Source organism: Brachyhypopomus gauderio, unplaced genomic scaffold (genome assembly GCF_052324685.1).
Source record: "Brachyhypopomus gauderio isolate BG-103 unplaced genomic scaffold, BGAUD_0.2 sc46, whole genome shotgun sequence".
Lineage (NCBI taxonomy): Eukaryota > Metazoa > Chordata > Actinopteri > Gymnotiformes > Hypopomidae > Brachyhypopomus > Brachyhypopomus gauderio.
In genome coordinates, this window is record NW_027506872.1 from 2,531,972 (window position 1) to 2,554,471 (window position 22,500).

General features: G+C 43.9%; 32 non-coding genes across 32 annotated transcripts in view; all 32 read right to left on the reverse strand.

Moving 5' to 3' along the window:
• Positions 1-81, reverse strand: part of LOC143487342 (5S ribosomal RNA) — a 119-nt gene extending 38 nt beyond the window's left edge. Inside the window, exon 1 of the ribosomal RNA XR_013124150.1 lies at positions 1-81. This exon is cut by the window's left edge and continues 38 nt beyond it. This is a non-coding gene — a ribosomal RNA (5S ribosomal RNA).
• Positions 82-671: 590 nt separating this feature from the next.
• LOC143487142 (5S ribosomal RNA) lies at positions 672-790 on the reverse strand. The gene has a single exon (XR_013123955.1). It is a non-coding gene; the product is annotated as a 5S ribosomal RNA (ribosomal RNA).
• Positions 791-1,381: 591 nt separating this feature from the next.
• LOC143487344 (5S ribosomal RNA) lies at positions 1,382-1,500 on the reverse strand. Its single transcript, XR_013124152.1, has one exon. It is a non-coding gene; the product is annotated as a 5S ribosomal RNA (ribosomal RNA).
• A 597-nt stretch (positions 1,501-2,097) lies between these two features.
• LOC143487345 (5S ribosomal RNA) lies at positions 2,098-2,216 on the reverse strand. The gene has a single exon (XR_013124153.1). It is a non-coding gene; the product is annotated as a 5S ribosomal RNA (ribosomal RNA).
• A 590-nt stretch (positions 2,217-2,806) lies between these two features.
• On the reverse strand, positions 2,807-2,925 carry LOC143487093 (5S ribosomal RNA). The gene has a single exon (XR_013123907.1). It is a non-coding gene; the product is annotated as a 5S ribosomal RNA (ribosomal RNA).
• Positions 2,926-3,534: 609 nt separating this feature from the next.
• Positions 3,535-3,653, reverse strand: LOC143487094 (5S ribosomal RNA). The gene has a single exon (XR_013123908.1). It is a non-coding gene; the product is annotated as a 5S ribosomal RNA (ribosomal RNA).
• Positions 3,654-4,243: 590 nt separating this feature from the next.
• LOC143487215 (5S ribosomal RNA) lies at positions 4,244-4,362 on the reverse strand. The gene has a single exon (XR_013124025.1). It is a non-coding gene; the product is annotated as a 5S ribosomal RNA (ribosomal RNA).
• A 607-nt stretch (positions 4,363-4,969) lies between these two features.
• Positions 4,970-5,088, reverse strand: LOC143487346 (5S ribosomal RNA). The gene has a single exon (XR_013124154.1). It is a non-coding gene; the product is annotated as a 5S ribosomal RNA (ribosomal RNA).
• A 602-nt stretch (positions 5,089-5,690) lies between these two features.
• Positions 5,691-5,809, reverse strand: LOC143487283 (5S ribosomal RNA). Its single transcript, XR_013124092.1, has one exon. It is a non-coding gene; the product is annotated as a 5S ribosomal RNA (ribosomal RNA).
• A 590-nt stretch (positions 5,810-6,399) lies between these two features.
• On the reverse strand, positions 6,400-6,518 carry LOC143487234 (5S ribosomal RNA). Its single transcript, XR_013124044.1, has one exon. It is a non-coding gene; the product is annotated as a 5S ribosomal RNA (ribosomal RNA).
• Positions 6,519-7,109: 591 nt separating this feature from the next.
• LOC143487370 (5S ribosomal RNA) lies at positions 7,110-7,228 on the reverse strand. Its single transcript, XR_013124177.1, has one exon. It is a non-coding gene; the product is annotated as a 5S ribosomal RNA (ribosomal RNA).
• Positions 7,229-7,818: 590 nt separating this feature from the next.
• On the reverse strand, positions 7,819-7,937 carry LOC143487143 (5S ribosomal RNA). Its single transcript, XR_013123956.1, has one exon. It is a non-coding gene; the product is annotated as a 5S ribosomal RNA (ribosomal RNA).
• Positions 7,938-8,536: 599 nt separating this feature from the next.
• On the reverse strand, positions 8,537-8,655 carry LOC143487464 (5S ribosomal RNA). Its single transcript, XR_013124268.1, has one exon. It is a non-coding gene; the product is annotated as a 5S ribosomal RNA (ribosomal RNA).
• A 590-nt stretch (positions 8,656-9,245) lies between these two features.
• On the reverse strand, positions 9,246-9,364 carry LOC143487186 (5S ribosomal RNA). Its single transcript, XR_013123997.1, has one exon. It is a non-coding gene; the product is annotated as a 5S ribosomal RNA (ribosomal RNA).
• A 603-nt stretch (positions 9,365-9,967) lies between these two features.
• LOC143487368 (5S ribosomal RNA) lies at positions 9,968-10,085 on the reverse strand. The gene has a single exon (XR_013124175.1). It is a non-coding gene; the product is annotated as a 5S ribosomal RNA (ribosomal RNA).
• Positions 10,086-10,675: 590 nt separating this feature from the next.
• Positions 10,676-10,794, reverse strand: LOC143487242 (5S ribosomal RNA). The gene has a single exon (XR_013124052.1). It is a non-coding gene; the product is annotated as a 5S ribosomal RNA (ribosomal RNA).
• Positions 10,795-11,385: 591 nt separating this feature from the next.
• On the reverse strand, positions 11,386-11,504 carry LOC143487235 (5S ribosomal RNA). Its single transcript, XR_013124045.1, has one exon. It is a non-coding gene; the product is annotated as a 5S ribosomal RNA (ribosomal RNA).
• Positions 11,505-12,094: 590 nt separating this feature from the next.
• On the reverse strand, positions 12,095-12,213 carry LOC143487145 (5S ribosomal RNA). The gene has a single exon (XR_013123957.1). It is a non-coding gene; the product is annotated as a 5S ribosomal RNA (ribosomal RNA).
• A 590-nt stretch (positions 12,214-12,803) lies between these two features.
• On the reverse strand, positions 12,804-12,922 carry LOC143487205 (5S ribosomal RNA). The gene has a single exon (XR_013124015.1). It is a non-coding gene; the product is annotated as a 5S ribosomal RNA (ribosomal RNA).
• A 599-nt stretch (positions 12,923-13,521) lies between these two features.
• On the reverse strand, positions 13,522-13,640 carry LOC143487365 (5S ribosomal RNA). Its single transcript, XR_013124172.1, has one exon. It is a non-coding gene; the product is annotated as a 5S ribosomal RNA (ribosomal RNA).
• Positions 13,641-14,230: 590 nt separating this feature from the next.
• On the reverse strand, positions 14,231-14,349 carry LOC143487347 (5S ribosomal RNA). The gene has a single exon (XR_013124155.1). It is a non-coding gene; the product is annotated as a 5S ribosomal RNA (ribosomal RNA).
• Positions 14,350-14,939: 590 nt separating this feature from the next.
• Positions 14,940-15,058, reverse strand: LOC143487236 (5S ribosomal RNA). The gene has a single exon (XR_013124046.1). It is a non-coding gene; the product is annotated as a 5S ribosomal RNA (ribosomal RNA).
• A 590-nt stretch (positions 15,059-15,648) lies between these two features.
• Positions 15,649-15,767, reverse strand: LOC143487206 (5S ribosomal RNA). The gene has a single exon (XR_013124016.1). It is a non-coding gene; the product is annotated as a 5S ribosomal RNA (ribosomal RNA).
• A 599-nt stretch (positions 15,768-16,366) lies between these two features.
• LOC143487367 (5S ribosomal RNA) lies at positions 16,367-16,485 on the reverse strand. The gene has a single exon (XR_013124174.1). It is a non-coding gene; the product is annotated as a 5S ribosomal RNA (ribosomal RNA).
• A 590-nt stretch (positions 16,486-17,075) lies between these two features.
• LOC143487348 (5S ribosomal RNA) lies at positions 17,076-17,194 on the reverse strand. The gene has a single exon (XR_013124156.1). It is a non-coding gene; the product is annotated as a 5S ribosomal RNA (ribosomal RNA).
• A 590-nt stretch (positions 17,195-17,784) lies between these two features.
• On the reverse strand, positions 17,785-17,903 carry LOC143487146 (5S ribosomal RNA). Its single transcript, XR_013123958.1, has one exon. It is a non-coding gene; the product is annotated as a 5S ribosomal RNA (ribosomal RNA).
• Positions 17,904-18,512: 609 nt separating this feature from the next.
• Positions 18,513-18,631, reverse strand: LOC143487369 (5S ribosomal RNA). The gene has a single exon (XR_013124176.1). It is a non-coding gene; the product is annotated as a 5S ribosomal RNA (ribosomal RNA).
• Positions 18,632-19,221: 590 nt separating this feature from the next.
• Positions 19,222-19,340, reverse strand: LOC143487095 (5S ribosomal RNA). Its single transcript, XR_013123909.1, has one exon. It is a non-coding gene; the product is annotated as a 5S ribosomal RNA (ribosomal RNA).
• A 603-nt stretch (positions 19,341-19,943) lies between these two features.
• On the reverse strand, positions 19,944-20,062 carry LOC143487147 (5S ribosomal RNA). The gene has a single exon (XR_013123959.1). It is a non-coding gene; the product is annotated as a 5S ribosomal RNA (ribosomal RNA).
• Positions 20,063-20,663: 601 nt separating this feature from the next.
• Positions 20,664-20,782, reverse strand: LOC143487148 (5S ribosomal RNA). The gene has a single exon (XR_013123960.1). It is a non-coding gene; the product is annotated as a 5S ribosomal RNA (ribosomal RNA).
• A 590-nt stretch (positions 20,783-21,372) lies between these two features.
• Positions 21,373-21,491, reverse strand: LOC143487442 (5S ribosomal RNA). Its single transcript, XR_013124246.1, has one exon. It is a non-coding gene; the product is annotated as a 5S ribosomal RNA (ribosomal RNA).
• A 605-nt stretch (positions 21,492-22,096) lies between these two features.
• On the reverse strand, positions 22,097-22,215 carry LOC143487349 (5S ribosomal RNA). Its single transcript, XR_013124157.1, has one exon. It is a non-coding gene; the product is annotated as a 5S ribosomal RNA (ribosomal RNA).
• Positions 22,216-22,500: the final 285 nt, after the last annotated feature.

Below are 22,500 nucleotides of genomic sequence, written 5' to 3' on the forward strand. Positions count from 1 at the left end.
CAAGTACTAAGCAGGCCCGACCCTGCTTAGCTTCCGAGATCAGACGAGATCGGGCGTTCTCAGGGTGGTATGGCCGTAAGCGAGAGAGGAGGTTTAAAATGACCCTTTTATACAAGACTTTCACAAAGTGATTACACAGAGCTCACCGAATGATCAAATCGCGTCTCACAAAATGCCTTTGCTGTTTTTTCTTTCATTTGCTTTAACCTGTTACTCTCAGCAATGTGACAGGTGCTTATTTAGCTGTGTAACTGCATAATTGAGTGTAATTGAATTGCTGCAAAAAAAGTTGGGTTTTTTTGGAGGGATAATTATGCAACGTTTCTCTGCATGAGGCATTTATATGTATACGGCTGTATGGTTAGGTGAACAACGGTGAGTTCCTTCAAGAAGATAAGGTGAACTAGCTATAGCTATCCGTCCATGCGTTGAGTAAATACAGAGGCTACAACTTAAGCACGCCAGCTGTGCGCATGCGCAGTATTGCAGAGGACCAAGCCTGCGTGTCGACGTTTCCTCTTAGCTGGACGCATGTTTCTGCATGCTAGTTTTTTTTTGGGGGGGGCAGATAGAGCGATAGAGAGGTAAGAATAATAAAAAAAACCTGAGTGACGAATCACAAATAGACAGAAGAAGCAAACATGAAAGTCACCATTTGTGAGCAAAGAAAAAGCTTACAGCACCTGGTATTCCCAGGCGGTCTCCCATCCAAGTACTAAGCAGGCCCGACCCTGCTTAGCTTCCGAGATCAGACGAGATCGGGCGTTCTCAGGGTGGTATGGCCGTAAGCGAGAGAGGAGGTTTAAAATGACCCTTTTATACAAGACTTTCACAAAGTGATTACACAGAGCTCACCGAATGATCAAATCACGTCTTACAAAATGCCTTTGCTGTTTTTTCTTTCATTTGCTTTAACCTGTTACTCTCAGCAATGTGACAGGTGCTTATTTAGCTGTGTAACTGCATAATTGAGTGTAATTGAATTGCTGCAAAAAAAGTTGGGTTTTTTTGGAGGAATAATTATGCAACGTTTCTCTGCATGGGGCATTTATATGTATACGGCTGTATGGTTAGGTGAACAACGGTGAGTTCCTTCAAGAAGATAAGGTGAACTAGCTATAGCTTTCCGTCCATGCGTTGAGTAAATACAGAGGCTATAACTTAAGCACGCCAGCTGTGCTCATGCGCAGTATTGCAGAGGACCAAGCCTGCGTGTCGACGTTTCCTCTACTTGGACGCACATTTCTGCATGCTAGTTCTTTTTTGGGGGGGGGGGCAGATAGAGCGATAGAGAGGTAAGAATAAAAAAAAAACCTGAGTGACGAATCACAAATAGACAGAAGAAGCAAACATGAAAGTCACCATTTGTGAGCAAAGAAAAAGCTTACAGCACCTGGTATTCCCAGGCGGTCTCCAATCCAAGTACTAAGCAGGCCCGACCCTGCTTAGCTTCCGAGATCAGACGAGATCGGGCGTTCTCAGGGTGGTATGGCCGTAAGCGAGAGAGGAGGTTTAAAATGACCCTTTTATACAAGACTTTCACAAAGTGATTACACAGAGCTCACCGAATGATCAAATCGCGTCTCACAAAATGCCTTTGCTGTTTTTTCTTTCATTTGCTTTAACCTGTTACTCTCAGCAATGTGACAGGTGCTTATTTAGCTGTGTAACTGCATAATTGAGTGTAATTGAATTGCTGCAAAAAAAGTTGGGTTTTTTTGGAGGGATAATTATGCAACGTTTCTCTGCATGGGGCATTTATATGTATACGGCTGTATGGTTAGGTGAACAACGGTGAGTTCCTTCAAGAAGATAAGGTGAACTAGCTATAGCTATCCGTCCATGCGTTGAGTAAATACAGAGGCTACAACTTAAGCACGCCAGCTGTGCGCATGCGCAGTATTGCAGAGGACCAAGCCTGCGTGTCGACGTTTCCTCTTAGCTGGACGCATGTTTCTGCATGCTAGTTTTTTTTTTGGGGGGGGGGGGGGCAGATAGAGCGATAGAGAGGTAAGAATAAAAAAAAAAACCTGAGTGACGAATCACAAATAGACAGAAGAAGCAAACATGAAAGTCACCATTTGTGAGCAAAGAAAAAGCTTACAGCACCTGGTATTCCCAGGCGGTCTCCAATCCAAGTACTAAGCAGGCCCGACCCTGCTTAGCTTCCGAGATCAGACGAGATCGGGCGTTCTCAGGGTGGTATGGCCGTAAGCGAGAGAGGAGGTTTAAAATGACCCTTTTATACAAGACTTTCACAAAGTGATTACACAGAGCTCACCGAATGATCAAATCGCGTCTCACAAAATGCCTTTGCTGTTTTTTCTTTCATTTGCTTTAACCTGTTACTCTCAGCAATGTGACAGGTGCTTATTTAGCTGTGTAACTGCATAATTGAGTGTAATTGAATTGCTGCAAAAAAAGTTGGGTTTTTTTGGAGGGATAATTATGCAACGTTTCTCTGCATGGGGCATTTATATGTATACGGCTGTATGGTTAGGTGAACAACGGTGAGTTCCTTCAAGAAGATAAGGTGAACTAGCTATAGCTATCCGTCCATGCGTTGAGTAAATACAGAGGCTACAACTTAAGCACGCCAGCTGTGCGCATGCGCAGTATTGCAGAGGACCAAGCCTGCGTGTCGACGTTTCCTCTTAGCTGGACGCATGTTTCTGCATGCTAGTTTTTTTTTGGGGGGGGCAGATAGAGCGATAGAGAGGTAAGAATAATAAAAAAAACCTGAGTGACGAATCACAAATAGACAGAAGAAGCAAACATGAAAGTCACCATTTGTGAGCAAAGAAAAAGCTTACAGCACCTGGTATTCCCAGGCGGTCTCCCATCCAAGTACTAAGCAGGCCCAACCCTGCTTAGCTTCCGAGATCAGACGAGATCGGGCGTTCTCAGGGTGGTATGGCCGTAAGCTAGAGAGGAGGTTTAAAATGACCCTTTTATACAAGACTTTCACAAAGTGATTACACAGAGCTCACCGAATGATCAAATCGCGTCTTACAAAATGCCTTTGATGTTTTTTCTTTCATTTGCTTTAACCTGTTACTCTCAGCAATGTGACAGGTGCTTATTTAGCTGTGTAACTGCATAATTGAGTGTAATTGAATTGCTGCAAAAAAAGTTGGGTTTTTTTTGGAGGGATAATTATGCAACGTTTCTCTGCATGGGGCATTTATATGTATACGGCTGTATGGTTAGGTGAACAACGGTGAGTTCCTTCAAGAAGATAAGGTGAACTAGCTATAGCTATCCGTCCATGCGTTGAGTAAATACAGAGGCTATAACTTAAGCACGCCAGCTGTGCTCATGCGCAGTATTGCAGAGGACCAAGCCTGCGTGTCGACGTTTCCTCTTAGCTGGACGCACATTTCTGCATGCTAGTTCTTTTTTTGGGGGGGGGGGGGGGGGGGGGGGGGCAGATAGAGCGATAGAGAGGTAAGAATAATAAAAAAAACCTGAGTGACGAATCACAAATAGACAGAAGAAGCAAACATGAAAGTCACCATTTGTGAGCAAAGAAAAAGCTTACAGCACCTGGTATTCCCAGGCGGTCTCCCATCCAAGTACTAAGCAGGCCCAACCCTGCTTAGCTTCCGAGATCAGACGAGATCGGGCGTTCTCAGGGTGGTATGGCCGTAAGCTAGAGAGGAGGTTTAAAATGACCCTTTTATACAAGACTTTCACAAAGTGATTACACAGAGCTCACCGAATGATCAAATCGCGTCTTACAAAATGCCTTTGATGTTTTTTCTTTCATTTGCTTTAACCTGTTACTCTCAGCAATGTGACAGGTGCTTATTTAGCTGTGTAACTGCATAATTGAGTGTAATTGAATTGCTGCAAAAAAAGTTGGGTTTTTTTGGAGGGATAATTATGCAACGTTTCTCTGCATGGGGCATTTATATGTATACGGCTGTATGGTTAGGTGAACAACGGTGAGTTCCTTCAAGAAGATAAGGTGAACTAGCTATAGCTATCCGTCCATGCGTTGAGTAAATACAGAGGCTACAACTTAAGCACGCCAGCTGTGCGCATGCGCAGTATTGCAGAGGACCAAGCCTGCGTGTCGACGTTTCCTCTTAGCTGGACGCATGTTTCTGCATGCTAGTTTTTTTTTGGGGGGGGCAGATAGAGCGATAGAGAGGTAAGAATAATTAAAAAAACCTGAGTGACGAATCACAAATAGACAGAAGAAGAAAACATGAAAGTCACCATTTGTGAGCAAAGAAAAAGCTTACAGCACCTGGTATTCCCAGGCGGTCTCCCATCCAAGTACTAAGCAGGTCCAACCCTGCTTAGCTTCCGAGATCAGACGAGATCGGGCATTCTCAGGGTGGTATGGCCGTAAGCGAGAGAGGAGGTTTAAAATGACCCTTTTATACAAGACTTTCACAAAGTGATTACACAGAGCTCACCGAATGATCAAATCGCGTCTTACAAAATGCCTTTGCTGTTTTTTCTTTCATTTGCTTTAACCTGTTACTCTCAGCAATGTGACAGGTGCTTATTTAGCTGTGTAACTGCATAATTGAGTGTAATTGAATTGCTGCAAAAAAAGTTGGGTTTTTTTGGAGGGATAATTATGCAACGTTTCTCTGCATGGGGCATTTATATGTATACGGCTGTATGGTTAGGTGAACAACGGTGAGTTCCTTCAAGAAGATAAGGTGAACTAGCTATAGCTATCCGTCCATGCGTTGAGTAAATACAGAGGCTATAACTTAAGCACGCCAGCTGTGCTCATGCGCAGTATTGCAGAGGACCAAGCCTGCGTGTCGACGTTTCCTCTTAGCTGGACGCACATTTCTGCATGCTAGTTCTTTTTTGGGGGGGGGGGGGGGGGGGGGGGTGCAGATAGAGCGATAGAGAGGTAAGAATAAAAAAAAAAACCTGAGTGACGAATCACAAATAGACAGAAGAAGCAAACATGAAAGTCACCATTTGTGAGCAAAGAAAAAGCTTACAGCACCTGGTATTCCCAGGCGGTCTCCAATCCAAGTACTAAGCAGGCCCGACCCTGCTTAGCTTCCGAGATCAGACGAGATCGGGCGTTCTCAGGGTGGTATGGCCGTAAGCGAGAGAGGAGGGTTAAAATGACCCTTTTATACAAGACTTTCACAAAGTGATTACACAGAGTTCACCGAATGATCAAATCGCGTCTTACACAATGCCTTTGCTGTTTTTTCTTTCATTTGCTTTAACCTGTTACTCTCAGCAATGTGACAGGTGCTTATTTAGCTGTGTAACTGCATAATTGAGTGTAATTGAATTGCTGCAAAAAAAGTTGGGTTTTTTTGGAGGGATAATTATGCAACGTTTCTCTGCATGGGGCATTTATATGTATACGGCTGTATGGTTAGGTGAACAACGGTGAGTTCCTTCAAGAAGATAAGGTGAACTAGCTATAGCTATCCGTCCATGCGTTGAGTAAATACAGAGGCTATAACTTAAGCACGCCAGCTGTGCTCATGCGCAGTATTGCAGAGGACCAAGCCTGCGTGTCGACGTTTCCTCTTAGCTGGACGCACATTTCTGCATGCTAGTTCTTTTTTGGGGGGGGGGGGGGGGGGTGCAGATAGAGCGATAGAGAGGTAAGAATAAAAAAAAAAACCTGAGTGACGAATCACAAATAGACAGAAGAAGCAAACATGAAAGTCACCATTTGTGAGCAAAGAAAAAGCTTACAGCACCTGGTATTCCCAGGCGGTCTCCCATCCAAGTACTAAGCAGGCCCGACCCTGCTTAGCTTCCGAGATCAGACGAGATCGGGCGTTCTCAGGGTGGTATGGCCTTAAGCGAGAGAGGAGGTTTAAAATGACCCTTTTATACAAGACTTTCACAAAGTGATTACACAGAGCTCACCGAATGATCAAATCACGTCTTACAAAATGCCTTTGCTGTTTTTTCTTTCATTTGCTTTAACCTGTTACTCTCAGCAATGTGACAGGTGCTTATTTAGCTGTGTAACTGCATAATTGAGTGTAATTGAATTGCTGCAAAAAAAGTTGGGTTTTTTTGGAGGAATAATTATGCAACGTTTCTCTGCATGGGGCATTTATATGTATACGGCTGTATGGTTAGGTGAACAACGGTGAGTTCCTTCAAGAAGATAAGGTGAACTAGCTATAGCTATCCGTCCATGCGTTGAGTAAATACAGAGGCTACAACTTAAGCACGCCAGCTGTGCGCATGCGCAGTATTGCAGAGGACCAAGCCTGCGTGTCGACGTTTCCTCTTAGCTGGACGCATGTTTCTGCATGCTAGTTTTTTTTGGGGGGGGGCAGATAGAGCGATAGAGAGGTAAGAATAATAAAAAAAACCTGAGTGACGAATCACAAATAGACAGAAGAAGCAAACATGAAAGTCACCATTTGTGAGCAAAGAAAAAGCTTACAGCACCTGGTATTCCCAGGCGGTCTCCAATCCAAGTACTAAGCAGGCCCAACCCTGCTTAGCTTCCGAGATCAGACGAGATCGGGCGTTCTCAGGGTGGTATGGCCGTAAGCGAGAGAGGAGGTTTAAAATGACCCTTTTATACAAGACTTTCACAAAGTGATTACACAGAGCTCACCGAATGATCAAATCGCGTCTCACAAAATGCCTTTGCTGTTTTTTCTTTCATTTGCTTTAACCTGTTACTCTCAGCAATGTGACAGGTGCTTATTTAGCTGTGTAACTGCATAATTGAGTGTAATTGAATTGCTGCAAAAAAAGTTGGGTTTTTTTGGAGGGATAATTATGCAACGTTTCTCTGCATGGGGCATTTATATGTATACGGCTGTATGGTTAGGTGAACAACGGTGAGTTCCTTCAAGAAGATAAGGTGAACTAGCTATAGCTATCCGTCCATGCGTTGAGTAAATACAGAGGCTACAACTTAAGCACGCCAGCTGTGCTCATGCGCAGTATTGCAGAGGACCAAGCCTGCGTGTCGACGTTTCCTCTTAGCTGGACGCATGTTTCTGCATGCTAGTTTTTTTTGGGGGGGGGGCAGATAGAGCGATAGAGAGGTAAGAATAATAAAAAAAACCTGAGTGACGAATCACAAATAGACAGAAGAAGCAAACATGAAAGTCACCATTTGTGAGCAAAGAAAAAGCTTACAGCACCTGGTATTCCCAGGCGGTCTCCAATCCAAGTACTAAGCAGGCCCAACCCTGCTTAGCTTCCGAGATCAGACGAGATCGGGCGTTCTCAGGGTGGTATGGCCGTAAGTGAGAGAGGAGGTTTAAAATGACCCTTTTATACAAGACTTTCACAAAGTGATTACACAGAGCTCACCGAATGATCAAATCGCGTCTCACAAAATGCCTTTGCTGTTTTTTCTTTCATTTGCTTTAACCTGTTACTCTCAGCAATGTGACAGGTGCTTATTTAGCTGTGTAACTGCATAATTGAGTGTAATTGAATTGCTGCAAAAAAAGTTGGGTTTTTTTGGAGGGATAATTATGCAACGTTTCTCTGCATGGGGCATTTATATGTATACGGCTGTATGGTTAGGTGAACAACGGTGAGTTCCTTCAAGAAGATAAGGTGAACTAGCTATAGCTATCCGTCCATGCGTTGAGTAAATACAGAGGCTACAACTTAAGCACGCCAGCTGTGCGCATGCGCAGTATTGCAGAGGACCAAGCCTGCGTGTCGACGTTTCCTCTTAGCTGGACGCATGTTTCTGCATGCTAGTTTTTTTTTGGGGGGGGCAGATAGAGCGATAGAGAGGTAAGAATAATAAAAAAAACCTGAGTGACGAATCACAAATAGACAGAAGAAGCAAACATGAAAGTCACCATTTGTGAGCAAAGGAAAAGCTTACAGCACCTGGTATTCCCAGGCGGTCTCCCATCCAAGTACTAAGCAGGCCCGACCCTGCTTAGCTTCCGAGATCAGACGAGATCGGGCGTTCTCAGGGTGGTATGGCCGTAAGCGAGAGAGGAGGTTTAAAATGACCCTTTTATACAAGACTTTCACAAAGTGATTACACAGAGTTCACCAAATGATCAAATCGCGTCTTACAAAATGCCTTTGCTGTTTTTTCTTTCATTTGCTTTAACCTGTTACTCTCAGCAATGTGACAGGTGCTTATTTAGCTGTGTAACTGCATAATTGAGTGTAATTGAATTGCTGCAAAAAAAGTTGGGTTTTTTTGGAGGGATAATTATGCAACGTTTCTCTGCATGGGGCATTTATATGTATACGGCTGTATGGTTAGGTGAACAACGGTGAGTTCCTTCAAGAAGATAAGGTGAACTAGCTATAGCTATCCGTCCATGCGTTGAGTAAATACAGAGGCTATAACTTAAGCACGCCAGCTGTGCTCATGCGCAGTATTGCAGAGGACCAAGCCTGCGTGTCGACGTTTCCTCTTAGCTGGACGCACATTTCTGCATGCTAGTTCTTTTTTTGGGGGGGGGGGGGGTGCAGATAGAGCAATAGAGAGGTAAGAATAAAAAAAAAAACCTGAGTGACGAATCACAAATAGACAGAAGAAGCAAACATGAAAGTCACCATTTGTGAGCAAAGAAAAAGCTTACAGCACCTGGTATTCCCAGGCGGTCTCCCATCCAAGTACTAAGCAGGCCCGACCCTGCTTAGCTTCCGAGATCAGACGACATGGGGCGTTCTCAGGGTGGTATGGCCGTAAGCGAGAGAGGAGGTTTAAAATGACCCTTTTATACAAGACTTTCACAAAGTGATTACACAGAGCTCACCGAATGATCAAATCGCGTCTTACAAAATGCCTTTGCTGTTTTTTCTTTCATTTGCTTTAACCTGTTACTCTCAGCAATGTGACAGGTGCTTATTTAGCTGTGTAACTGCATAATTGAGTGTAATTGAATTGCTGCAAAAAAAGTTGGGTTTTTTTGGAGGGATAATTATGCAACGTTTCTCTGCATGGGGCATTTATATGTATACGGCTGTATGGTTAGGTGAACAACGGTGAGTTCCTTCAAGAAGATAAGGTGAACTAGCTATAGCTATCCGTCCATGCGTTGAGTAAATACAGAGGCTACAACTTAAGCACGCCAGCTGTGCGCATGCGCAGTATTGCAGAGGACCAAGCCTGCGTGTCGACGTTTCCTCTTAGCTGGACGCATGTTTCTGCATGCTAGTTTTTTTTGGGGGGGGGCAGATAGAGCGATAGAGAGGTAAGAATAATTAAAAAAACCTGAGTGACGAATCACAAATAGACAGAAGAAGCAAACATGAAAGTCACCATTTGTGAGCAAAGAAAAAGCTTACAGCACCTGGTATTCCCAGGCGGTCTCCCATCCAAGTACTAAGCAGGTCCAACCCTGCTTAGCTTCCGAGATCAGACGAGATCGGGCGTTCTCAGGGTGGTATGGCCGTAAGCGAGAGAGGAGGTTTAAAATGACCCTTTTATACAAGACTTTCACAAAGTGATTACACAGAGCTCACCGAATGATCAAATCGCGTCTTACAAAATGCCTTTGCTGTTTTTTCTTTCATTTGCTTTAACCTGTTACTCTCAGCAATGTGACAGGTGCTTATTTAGCTGTGTAACTGCATAATTGAGTGTAATTGAATTGCTGCAAAAAAAGTTGGGTTTTTTTGGAGGGATAATTATGCAACGTTTCTCTGCATGGGGCATTTATATGTATACGGCTGTATAGTTAGGTGAACAACGGTGAGTTCCTTCAAGAAGATAAGGTGAACTAGCTATAGCTATCCGTCCATGCGTTGAGTAAATACAGAGGCTATAACTTAAGCACGCCAGCTGTGCTCATGCGCAGTATTGCAGAGGACCAAGCCTGCGTGTCGACGTTTCCTCTTAGCTGGACGCACATTTCTGCATGCTAGTTCTTTTTTGGGGGGGGGGGGGGGGGGGTGCAGATAGAGCGATAGAGAGGTAAGAATAAAAAAAAAAACCTGAGTGACGAATCACAAATAGACAGAAGAAGCAAACATGAAAGTCACCATTTGTGAGCAAAGAAAAAGCTTACAGCACCTGGTATTCCCAGGCGGTCTCCCATCCAAGTACTAAGCAGGCCCGACCCTGCTTAGCTTCCGAGATCAGACGAGATCGGCGTTCTCAGGGTGGTATGGCCGTAAGCGAGAGAGGAGGTTTAAAATGACCCTTTTATACAAGACTTTCACAAAGTGATTACACAGAGCTCACCGAATGATCAAATCACGTCTTACAAAATGCCTTTGCTGTTTTTTCTTTCATTTGCTTTAACCTGTTACTCTCAGCAATGTGACAGGTGCTTATTTAGCTGTGTAACTGCATAATTGAGTGTAATTGAATTGCTGCAAAAAAAGTTGGGTTTTTTTGGAGGAATAATTATGCAACGTTTCTCTGCATGGGGCATTTATATGTATACGGCTGTATGGTTAGGTGAACAACGGTGAGTTCCTTCAAGAAGATAAGGTGAACTAGCTATAGCTATCCGTCCATGCGTTGAGTAAATACAGAGGCTACAACTTAAGCACGCCAGCTGTGCGCATGCGCAGTATTGCAGAGGACCAAGCCTGCGTGTCGACGTTTCCTCTTAGCTGGACGCATGTTTCTGCATGCTAGTTTTTTTTTGGGGGGGGCAGATAGAGCGATAGAGAGGTAAGAATAATAAAAAAAACCTGAGTGACGAATCACAAATAGACAGAAGAAGCAAACATGAAAGTCACCATTTGTGAGCAAAGAAAAAGCTTACAGCACCTGGTATTCCCAGGCGGTCTCCCATCCAAGTACTAAGCAAGCCCGACCCTGTTTAGCTTCCGAGATCAGACGAGATCGGGCGTTCTCAGGGTGGTATGGCCATAAGCGAGAGAGGAGGTTTAAAATGGCCCTTTTATACAAGACTTTCACAAAGTGATTACACAGAGTTCACCAAATGATCAAATCCCGTCTTACAAAATGCCTTTGCTGTTTTTTCTTTCATTTGCTTTAACCTGTTACTCTCAGCAATGTGACAGGTGCTTATTTAGCTGTGTAACTGCATAATTGAGTGTAATTGAATTGCTGCAAAAAAAGTTGGGTTTTTTTGGAGGGATAATTATGCAACGTTTCTCTGCATGGGGCATTTATATGTATACGGCTGTATGGTTAGGTGAACAACGGTGAGTTCCTTCAAGAAGATAAGGTGAACTAGCTATAGCTATCCGTCCATGCGTTGAGTAAATACAGAGGCTACAACTTAAGCACGCCAGCTGTGCGCATGCGCAGTATTGCAGAGGACCAAGCCTGCGTGTCGACGTTTCCTCTTAGCTGGACGCATGTTTCTGCATGCTAGTTTTTTTTGGGGGGGGGGCAGATAGAGCGATAGAGAGGTAAGAATAATAAAAAAAACCTGAGTGACGAATCACAAATAGACAGAAGAAGCAAACATGAAAGTCACCATTTGTGAGCAAAGAAAAAGCTTACAGCACCTGGTATTCCCAGGCGGTCTCCAATCCAAGTACTAAGCAGGCCCAACCCTGCTTAGCTTCCGAGATCAGACGAGATCGGGCGTTCTCAGGGTGGTATGGCCGTAAGCGAGAGAGGAGGTTTAAAATGACCCTTTTATACAAGACTTTCACAAAGTGATTACACAGAGCTCACCGAATGATCAAATCGCGTCTCACAAAATGCCTTTGCTGTTTTTTCTTTCATTTGCTTTAACCTGTTACTCTCAGCAATGTGACAGGTGCTTATTTAGCTGTGTAACTGCATAATTGAGTGTAATTGAATTGCTGCAAAAAAAGTTGGGTTTTTTTGGAGGGATAATTATGCAACGTTTCTCTGCATGGGGCATTTATATGTATACGGCTGTATGGTTAGGTGAACAACGGTGAGTTCCTTCAAGAAGATAAGGTGAACTAGCTATAGCTATCCGTCCATGCGTTGAGTAAATACAGAGGCTACAACTTAAGCACGCCAGCTGTGCGCATGCGCAGTATTGCAGAGGACCAAGCCTGCGTGTCGACGTTTCCTCTTAGCTGGACGCATGTTTCTGCATGCTAGTTTTTTTTTGGGGGGGGCAGATAGAGCGATAGAGAGGTAAGAATAATAAAAAAAACCTGAGTGACGAATCACAAATAGACAGAAGAAGCAAACATGAAAGTCACCATTTGTGAGCAAAGGAAAAGCTTACAGCACCTGGTATTCCCAGGCGGTCTCCCATCCAAGTACTAAGCAGGCCCGACCCTGCTTAGCTTCCGAGATCAGACGAGATCGGGCGTTCTCAGGGTGGTATGGCCGTAAGCGAGAGAGGAGGTTTAAAATGACCCTTTTATACAAGACTTTCACAAAGTGATTACACAGAGTTCACCAAATGATCAAATCGCGTCTTACAAAATGCCTTTGCTGTTTTTTCTTTCATTTGCTTTAACCTGTTACTCTCAGCAATGTGACAGGTGCTTATTTAGCTGTGTAACTGCATAATTGAGTGTAATTGAATTGCTGCAAAAAAAGTTGGGTTTTTTTGGAGGGATAATTATGCAACGTTTCTCTGCATGGGGCATTTATATGTATACGGCTGTATGGTTAGGTGAACAACGGTGAGTTCCTTCAAGAAGATAAGGTGAACTAGCTATAGCTATCCGTCCATGCGTTGAGTAAATACAGAGGCTACAACTTAAGCACGCCAGCTGTGCTCATGCGCAGTATTGCAGAGGACCAAGCCTGCGTGTCGACGTTTCCTCTTAGCTGGACGCATGTTTCTGCATGCTAGTTTTTTTTTGGGGGGGGCAGATAGAGCGATAGAGAGGTAAGAATAATAAAAAAAACCTGAGTGACGAATCACAAATAGACAGAAGAAGCAAACATGAAAGTCACCATTTGTGAGCAAAGAAAAAGCTTACAGCACCTGGTATTCCCAGGCGGTCTACCATCCAAGTACTAAGCAGGCCCGACCCTGCTTAGCTTCCGAGATCAGACGAGATCGGGCGTTCTCAGGGTGGTATGGCCGTAAGCGAGAGAGGAGGTTTAAAATGGCCCTTTTATACAAGACTTTCACAAAGTGATTACACAGAGTTCACCAAATGATCAAATCCCGTCTTACAAAATGCCTTTGCTGTTTTTTCTTTCATTTGCTTTAACCTGTTACTCTCAGCAATGTGACAGGTGCTTATTTAGCTGTGTAACTGCATAATTGAGTGTAATTGAATTGCTGCAAAAAAAGTTGGGTTTTTTTGGAGGGATAATTATGCAACGTTTCTCTGCATGGGGCATTTATATGTATACGGCTGTATGGTTAGGTGAACAACGGTGAGTTCCTTCAAGAAGATAAGGTGAACTAGCTATAGCTATCCGTCCATGCGTTGAGTAAATACAGAGGCTATAACTTAAGCACGCCAGCTGTGCTCATGCGCAGTATTGCAGAGGACCAAGCCTGCGTGTCGACGTTTCCTCTTAGCTGGACGCACATTTCTGCATGCTAGTTCTTTTTTGGGGGGGGGGGGGGGTGCAGATAGAGCAATAGAGAGGTAAGAATAAAAAAAAAAACCTGAGTGACGAATCACAAATAGACAGAAGAAGCAAACATGAAAGTCACCATTTGTGAGCAAAGAAAAAGCTTACAGCACCTGGTATTCCCAGGCGGTCTCCCATCCAAGTACTAAGCAGGCCCGACCCTGCTTAGCTTCCGAGATCAGACGAGATGGGGCGTTCTCAGGGTGGTATGGCCGTAAGCGAGAGAGGAGGTTTAAAATGACCCTTTTATACAAGACTTTCACAAAGTGATTACACAGAGCTCACCGAATGATCAAATCGCGTCTTACAAAATGCCTTTGCTGTTTTTTCTTTCATTTGCTTTAACCTGTTACTCTCAGCAATGTGACAGGTGCTTATTTAGCTGTGTAACTGCATAATTGAGTGTAATTGAATTGCTGCAAAAAAAGTTGGGTTTTTTTGGAGGGATAATTATGCAACGTTTCTCTGCATGGGGCATTTATATGTATACGGCTGTATGGTTAGGTGAACAACGGTGAGTTCCTTCAAGAAGATAAGGTGAACTAGCTATAGCTATCCGTCCATGCGTTGAGTAAATACAGAGGCTACAACTTAAGCACGCCAGCTGTGCGCATGCGCAGTATTGCAGAGGACCAAGCCTGCGTGTCGACGTTTCCTCTTAGCTGGACGCATGTTTCTGCATGCTAGTTTTTTTTTGGGGGGGGCAGATAGAGCGATAGAGAGGTAAGAATAATTAAAAAAACCTGAGTGACGAATCACAAATAGACAGAAGAAGCAAACATGAAAGTCACCATTTGTGAGCAAAGAAAAAGCTTACAGCACCTGGTATTCCCAGGCGGTCTCCAATCCAAGTACTAAGCAGGCCCGACCCTGCTTAGCTTCCGAGATCAGACGAGATCGGGCGTTCTCAGGGTGGTATGGCCGTAAGCGAGAGAGGAGGTTTAAAATGACCCTTTTATACAAGACTTTCACAAAGTGATTACACAGAGCTCACCGAATGATCAAATCGCGTCTCACAAAATGCCTTTGCTGTTTTTTCTTTCATTTGCTTTAACCTGTTACTCTCAGCAATGTGACAGGTGCTTATTTAGCTGTGTAACTGCATAATTGAGTGTAATTGAATTGCTGCAAAAAAAGTTGGGTTTTTTTGGAGGGATAATTATGCAACGTTTCTCTGCATGGGGCATTTATATGTATACGGCTGTATGGTTAGGTGAACAACGGTGAGTTCCTTCAAGAAGATAAGGTGAACTAGCTATAGCTATCCGTCCATGCGTTGAGTAAATACAGAGGCTACAACTTAAGCACGCCAGCTGTGCGCATGCGCAGTATTGCAGAGGACCAAGCCTGCGTGTCGACGTTTCCTCTTAGCTGGACGCATGTTTCTGCATGCTAGTTTTTTTTTGGGGGGGGCAGATAGAGCGATAGAGAGGTAAGAATAATAAAAAAAACCTGAGTGACGAATCACAAATAGACAGAAGAAGCAAACATGAAAGTCACCATTTGTGAGCAAAGAAAAAGCTTACAGCACCTGGTATTCCCAGGCGGTCTCCAATCCAAGTACTAAGCAGGCCCAACCCTGCTTAGCTTCCGAGATCAGACGAGATCGGGCGTTCTCAGGGTGGTATGGCCGTAAGCGAGAGAGGAGGTTTAAAATGACCCTTTTATACAAGACTTTCACAAAGTGATTACACAGAGCTCACCGAATGATCAAATCGCGTCTCACAAAATGCCTTTGCTGTTTTTTCTTTCATTTGCTTTAACCTGTTACTCTCAGCAATGTGACAGGTGCTTATTTAGCTGTGTAACTGCATAATTGAGTGTAATTGAATTGCTGCAAAAAAAGTTGGGTTTTTTTGGAGGGATAATTATGCAACGTTTCTCTGCATGGGGCATTTATATGTATACGGCTGTATGGTTAGGTGAACAACGGTGAGTTCCTTCAAGAAGATAAGGTGAACTAGCTATAGCTATCCGTCCATGCGTTGAGTAAATACAGAGGCTACAACTTAAGCACGCCAGCTGTGCGCATGCGCAGTATTGCAGAGGACCAAGCCTGCGTGTCGACGTTTCCTCTTAGCTGGACGCATGTTTCTGCATGCTAGTTTTTTTTTGGGGGGGGCAGATAGAGCGATAGAGAGGTAAGAATAATAAAAAAAACCTGAGTGACGAATCACAAATAGACAGAAGAAGCAAACATGAAAGTCACCATTTGTGAGCAAAGAAAAAGCTTACAGCACCTGGTATTCCCAGGCGGTCTACCATCCAAGTACTAAGCAGGCCCGACCCTGCTTAGCTTCCGAGATCAGACGAGATCGGGCGTTCTCAGGGTGGTATGGCCGTAAGCGAGAGAGGAGGTTTAAAATGGCCCTTTTATACAAGACTTTCACAAAGTGATTACACAGAGTTCACCAAATGATCAAATCCCGTCTTACAAAATGCCTTTGCTGTTTTTTCTTTCATTTGCTTTAACCTGTTACTCTCAGCAATGTGACAGGTGCTTATTTAGCTGTGTAACTGCATAATTGAGTGTAATTGAATTGCTGCAAAAAAAGTTGGGTTTTTTTGGAGGGATAATTATGCAACGTTTCTCTGCATGGGGCATTTATATGTATACGGCTGTATGGTTAGGTGAACAACGGTGAGTTCCTTCAAGAAGATAAGGTGAACTAGCTATAGCTATCCGTCCATGCGTTGAGTAAATACAGAGGCTATAACTTAAGCACGCCAGCTGTGCTCATGCGCAGTATTGCAGAGGACCAAGCCTGCGTGTCGACGTTTCCTCTTAGCTGGACGCACATTTCTGCATGCTAGTTCTTTTTTGGGGGGGGGGGGGGGTGCAGATAGAGCAATAGAGAGGTAAGAATAAAAAAAAAAACCTGAGTGACGAATCACAAATAGACAGAAGAAGCAAACATGAAAGTCACCATTTGTGAGCAAAGAAAAAGCTTACAGCACCTGGTATTCCCAGGCGGTCTCCCATCCAAGTACTAAGCAGGCCCGACCCTGCTTAGCTTCCGAGATCAGACGAGATGGGGCGTTCTCAGGGTGGTATGGCCGTAAGCGAGAGAGGAGGTTTAAAATGACCCTTTTATACAAGACTTTCACAAAGTGATTACACAGAGCTCACCGAATGATCAAATCGCGTCTTACAAAATGCCTTTGCTGTTTTTTCTTTCATTTGCTTTAACCTGTTACTCTCAGCAATGTGACAGGTGCTTATTTAGCTGTGTAACTGCATAATTGAGTGTAATTGAATTGCTGCAAAAAAAGTTGGGTTTTTTTGGAGGGATAATTATGCAACGTTTCTCTGCATGGGGCATTTATATGTATACGGCTGTATGGTTAGGTGAACAACGGTGAGTTCCTTCAAGAAGATAAGGTGAACTAGCTATAGCTATCCGTCCATGCGTTGAGTAAATACAGAGGCTACAACTTAAGCACGCCAGCTGTGCGCATGCGCAGTATTGCAGAGGACCAAGCCTGCGTGTCGACGTTTCCTCTTAGCTGGACGCATGTTTCTGCATGCTAGTTTTTTTTTGGGGGGGGCAGATAGAGCGATAGAGAGGTAAGAATAATTAAAAAAACCTGAGTGACGAATCACAAATAGACAGAAGAAGCAAACATGAAAGTCACCATTTGTGAGCAAAGAAAAAGCTTACAGCACCTGGTATTCCCAGGCGGTCTCCAATCCAAGTACTAAGCAGGCCCGACCCTGCTTAGCTTCCGAGATCAGACGAGATCGGGCGTTCTCAGGGTGGTATGGCCGTAAGCGAGAGAGGAGGTTTAAAATGACCCTTTTATACAAGACTTTCACAAAGTGATTACACAGAGCTCACCGAATGATCAAATCGCGTCTCACAAAATGCCTTTGCTGTTTTTTCTTTCATTTGCTTTAACCTGTTACTCTCAGCAATGTGACAGGTGCTTATTTAGCTGTGTAACTGCATAATTGAGTGTAATTGAATTGCTGCAAAAAAAGTTGGGTTTTTTTGGAGGGATAATTATGCAACGTTTCTCTGCATGGGGCATTTATATGTATACGGCTGTATGGTTAGGTGAACAACGGTGAGTTCCTTCAAGAAGATAAGGTGAACTAGCTATAGCTATCCGTCCATGCGTTGAGTAAATACAGAGGCTACAACTTAAGCACGCCAGCTGTGCGCATGCGCAGTATTGCAGAGGACCAAGCCTGCGTGTCGACGTTTCCTCTTAGCTGGACGCATGTTTCTGCATGCTAGTTTTTTTTTGGGGGGGGCAGATAGAGCGATAGAGAGGTAAGAATAATAAAAAAAACCTGAGTGACGAATCACAAATAGACAGAAGAAGCAAACATGAAAGTCACCATTTGTGAGCAAAGGAAAAGCTTACAGCACCTGGTATTCCCAGGCGGTCTCCCATCCAAGTACTAAGCAGGCCCGACCCTGCTTAGCTTCCGAGATCAGACGAGATCGGGCGTTCTCAGGGTGGTATGGCCGTAAGCGAGAGAGGAGGTTTAAAATGACCCTTTTATACAAGACTTTCACAAAGTGATTACACAGAGTTCACCAAATGATCAAATCGCGTCTTACAAAATGCCTTTGCTGTTTTTTCTTTCATTTGCTTTAACCTGTTACTCTCAGCAATGTGACAGGTGCTTATTTAGCTGTGTAACTGCATAATTGAGTGTAATTGAATTGCTGCAAAAAAAGTTGGGTTTTTTTGGAGGGATAATTATGCAACGTTTCTCTGCATGGGGCATTTATATGTATACGGCTGTATGGTTAGGTGAACAACGGTGAGTTCCTTCAAGAAGATAAGGTGAACTAGCTATAGCTATCCGTCCATGCGTTGAGTAAATACAGAGGCTATAACTTAAGCACGCCAGCTGTGCTCATGCGCAGTATTGCAGAGGACCAAGCCTGCGTGTCGACGTTTCCTCTTAGCTGCACGCACATTTCTGCATGCTAGTTCTTTTTTTGGGGGGGGGGGGGGGGGGGGGGGGGGCAGATAGAGCGATAGAGAGGTAAGAATAAAAAAAAAAACCTGAGTGACGAATCACAAATAGACAGAAGAAGCAAACATGAAAGTCACCATTTGTGAGCAAAGAAAAAGCTTACAGCACCTGGTATTCCCAGGCGGTCTCCAATCCAAGTACTAAGCAGGCCCGACCCTGCTTAGCTTCCGAGATCAGACGAGATCGGGCGTTCTCAGGGTGGTATGGCCATAAGCGAGAGAGGAGGTTTAAAATGACCCTTTTATACAAGACTTTCACAAAGTGATTACACAGAGCTCACCGAATGATCAAATCGCGTCTCACAAAATGCCTTTGCTGTTTTTTCTTTCATTTGCTTTAACCTGTTACTCTCAGCAATGTGACAGGTGCTTATTTAGCTGTGTAACTGCATAATTGAGTGTAATTGAATTGCTGCAAAAAAAGTTGGGTTTTTTTGGAGGGATAATTATGCAAAGTTTCTCTGCATGGGGCATTTATATGTATACGGCTGTATGGTTAGGTGAACAACGGTGAGTTCCTTCAAGAAGATAAGGTGAACTAGCTATAGCTATCCGTCCATGCGTTGAGTAAATACAGAGGCTACAACTTAAGCACGCCAGCTGTGCGCATGCGCAGTATTGCAGAGGACCAAGCCTGCGTGTCGACGTTTCCTCTTAGCTGGACGCATGTTTCTGCATGCTAGTTTTTTTTTGGGGGGGGCAGATAGAGCGATAGAGAGGTAAGAATAATAAAAAAAACCTGAGTGACGAATCACAAATAGACAGAAGAAGCAAACATGAAAGTCACCATTTGTGAGCAAAGAAAAAGCTTACAGCACCTGGTATTCCCAGGCGGTCTCCCATCCAAGTACTAAGCAGGCCCAACCCTGCTTAGCTTCCGAGATCAGACGAGATCGGGCGTTCTCAGGGTGGTATGGCCGTAAGCTAGAGAGGAGGTTTAAAATGACCCTTTTATACAAGACTTTCACAAAGTGATTACACAGAGCTCACCGAATGATCAAATCGCGTCTTACAAAATGCCTTTGATGTTTTTTCTTTCATTTGCTTTAACCTGTTACTCTCAGCAATGTGACAGTTGCTTATTTAGCTGTGTAATTGCATAATTGAGTGTAATTGAATTGCTGCAAAAAAAGTTGGGTTTTTTTGGAGGGATAATTATGCAACGTTTCTCTGCATGGGGCATTTATATGTATACGGCTGTATGGTTAGGTGAACAACGGTGAGTTCCTTCAAGAAGATAAGGTGAACTAGCTATAGCTATCCGTCCATGCGTTGAGTAAATACAGAGGCTATAACTTAAGCACGCCAGCTGTGCTCATGCGCAGTATTGCAGAGGACCAAGCCTGCGTGTCGACGTTTCCTCTTAGCTGGACGCACATTTCTGCATGCTAGTTCTTTTTTTTGGGGGGGGGGGGGGGGGGGCAGATAGAGCGATAGAGAGGTAAGAATAAAAAAAAAAACCTGAGTGACGAATCACAAATAGACAGAAGAAGCAAACATGAAAGTCACCATTTGTGAGCAAAGAAAAAGCTTACAGCACCTGGTATTCCCAGGCGGTCTCCCATCCAAGTACTAAGCAGGCCCGACCCTGCTTAGCTTCCGAGATCAGACGAGATCGGGCGTTCTCAGGGTGGTATGGCCGTAAGCGAGAGAGGAGGTTTAAAATGACCCTTTTATACAAGACTTTCACAAAGTGATTACACAGAGCTCACCGAATGATCAAATCGCGTCTTACAAAATGCCTTTGCTGTTTTTTCTTTCATTTGCTTTAACCTGTTACTCTCAGCAATGTGACAGGTGCTTATTTAGCTGTGTAACTGCATAATTGAGTGTAATTGAATTGCTGCAAAAAAAGTTGGGTTTTTTTGGAGGGATAATTATGCAACGTTTCTCTGCATGGGGCATTTATATGTATACGGCTGTATGGTTAGGTGAACAACGGTGAGTTCCTTCAAGAAGATAAGGTGAACTAGCTATAGCTATCCGTCCATGCGTTGAGTAAATACAGAGGCTATAACTTAAGCACGCCAGCTGTGCTCATGCGCAGTATTGCAGAGGACCAAGCCTGCGTGTCGACGTTTCCTCTTAGCTGGACGCACATTTCTGCATGCTAGTTCTTTTTTTTGGGGGGGGGGGGGGGGGCAGATAGAGCGATAGAGAGGTAAGAATAAAAAAAAAAACCTGAGTGACGAATCACAAATAGACAGAAGAAGCAAACATGAAAGTCACCATTTGTGAGCAAAGAAAAAGCTTACAGCACCTGGTATTCCCAGGCGGTCTCCCATCCAAGTACTAAGCAGGCCCGACCCTGCTTAGCTTCCGAGATCAGACGAGATCGGGCGTTCTCAGGGTGGTATGGCCGTAAGCGAGAGAGGAGGTTTAAAATGACCCTTTTATACAAGACTTTCACAAAGTGATTACACAGAGCTCACCGAATGATCAAATCACGTCTTACAAAATGCCTTTGCTGTTTTTTCTTTCATTTGCTTTAACCTGTTACTCTTAGCAATGTGACAGGTGCTTATTTAGCTGTGTAACTGCATAATTGAGTGTAATTGAATTGCTGCAAAAAAAGTTGGGTTTTTTTGGAGGAATAATTATGCAACGTTTCTCTGCATGGGGCATTTATATGTATACGGCTGTATGGTTAGGTGAACAACGGTGAGTTCCTTCAAGAAGATAAGGTGAACTAGCTATAGCTATCCGTCCATGCGTTGAGTAAATACAGAGGCTACAACTTAAGCACGCCAGCTGTGCGCATGCGCAGTATTGCAGAGGACCAAGCCTGCGTGTCGACGTTTCCTCTTAGCTGGACGCATGTTTCTGCATGCTAGTTTTTTTTGGGGGGGGGCAGATAGAGCGATAGAGAGGTAAGAATAATAAAAAAAACCTGAGTGACGAATCACAAATAGACAGAAGAAGCAAACATGAAAGTCACCATTTGTGAGCAAAGAAAAAGCTTAAGGCACCTGGTATTCCCAGGCTGTCTCCCATCCAAGTACTAAGCAGGCCCGACCCTGCTTAGCTTCCGAGATCAGACGAGATCGGGCGTTCTCAGGGTGGTATGGCCGTAAGCGAGAGAGGAGGTTTAAAATGACCCTTTTATACAAGACTTTCACAAAGTGATTACACAGAGTTCACCAAATGATCAAATCGCGTCTTACACAATGCCTTTGCTGTTTTTTCTTTCATTTGCTTTAACCTGTTACTCTCAGCAATGTGACAGGTGCTTATTTAGCTGTGTAACTGCATAATTGAGTGTAATTGAATTGCTGCAAAAAAAGTTGGGTTTTTTTGGAGGGATAATTATGCAACGTTTCTCTGCATGGGGCATTTATATGTATACGGCTGTATGGTTAGGTGAACAACGGTGAGTTCCTTCAAGAAGATAAGGTGAACTAGCTATAGCTATCCGTCCATGCGTTGAGTAAATACAGAGGCTATAACTTAAGCACGCCAGCTGTGCTCATGCGCAGTATTGCAGAGGACCAAGCCTGCGTGTCGACGTTTCCTCTTAGCTGGACGCACATTTCTGCATGCTAGTTCTTTTTTGGGGGGGGGGGGGGGGGGGGGGGCAGATAGAGCGATAGAGAGGTAAGAATAAAAAAAAAAACCTGAGTGACGAATCACAAATAGACAGAAGAAGCAAACATGAAAGTCACCATTTGTGAGCAAAGAAAAAGCTTACAGCACCTGGTATTCCCAGGCGGTCTCCAATCCAAGTACTAAGCAGGCCCGACCCTGCTTAGCTTCCGAGATCAGACGAGATCGGGCGTTCTCAGGGTGGTATGGCCGTAAGCGAGAGAGGAGGTTTAAAATGACCCTTTTATACAAGACTTTCACAAAGTGATTACACAGAGCTCACCGAATGATCAAATCGCGTCTCACAAAATGCCTTTGCTGTTTTTTCTTTCATTTGCTTTAACCTGTTACTCTCAGCAATGTGACAGGTGCTTATTTAGCTGTGTAACTGCATAATTGAGTGTAATTGAATTGCTGCAAAAAAAGTTGGGTTTTTTTGGAGGGATAATTATGCAACGTTTCTCTGCATGGGGCATTTATATGTATACGGCTGTATGGTTAGG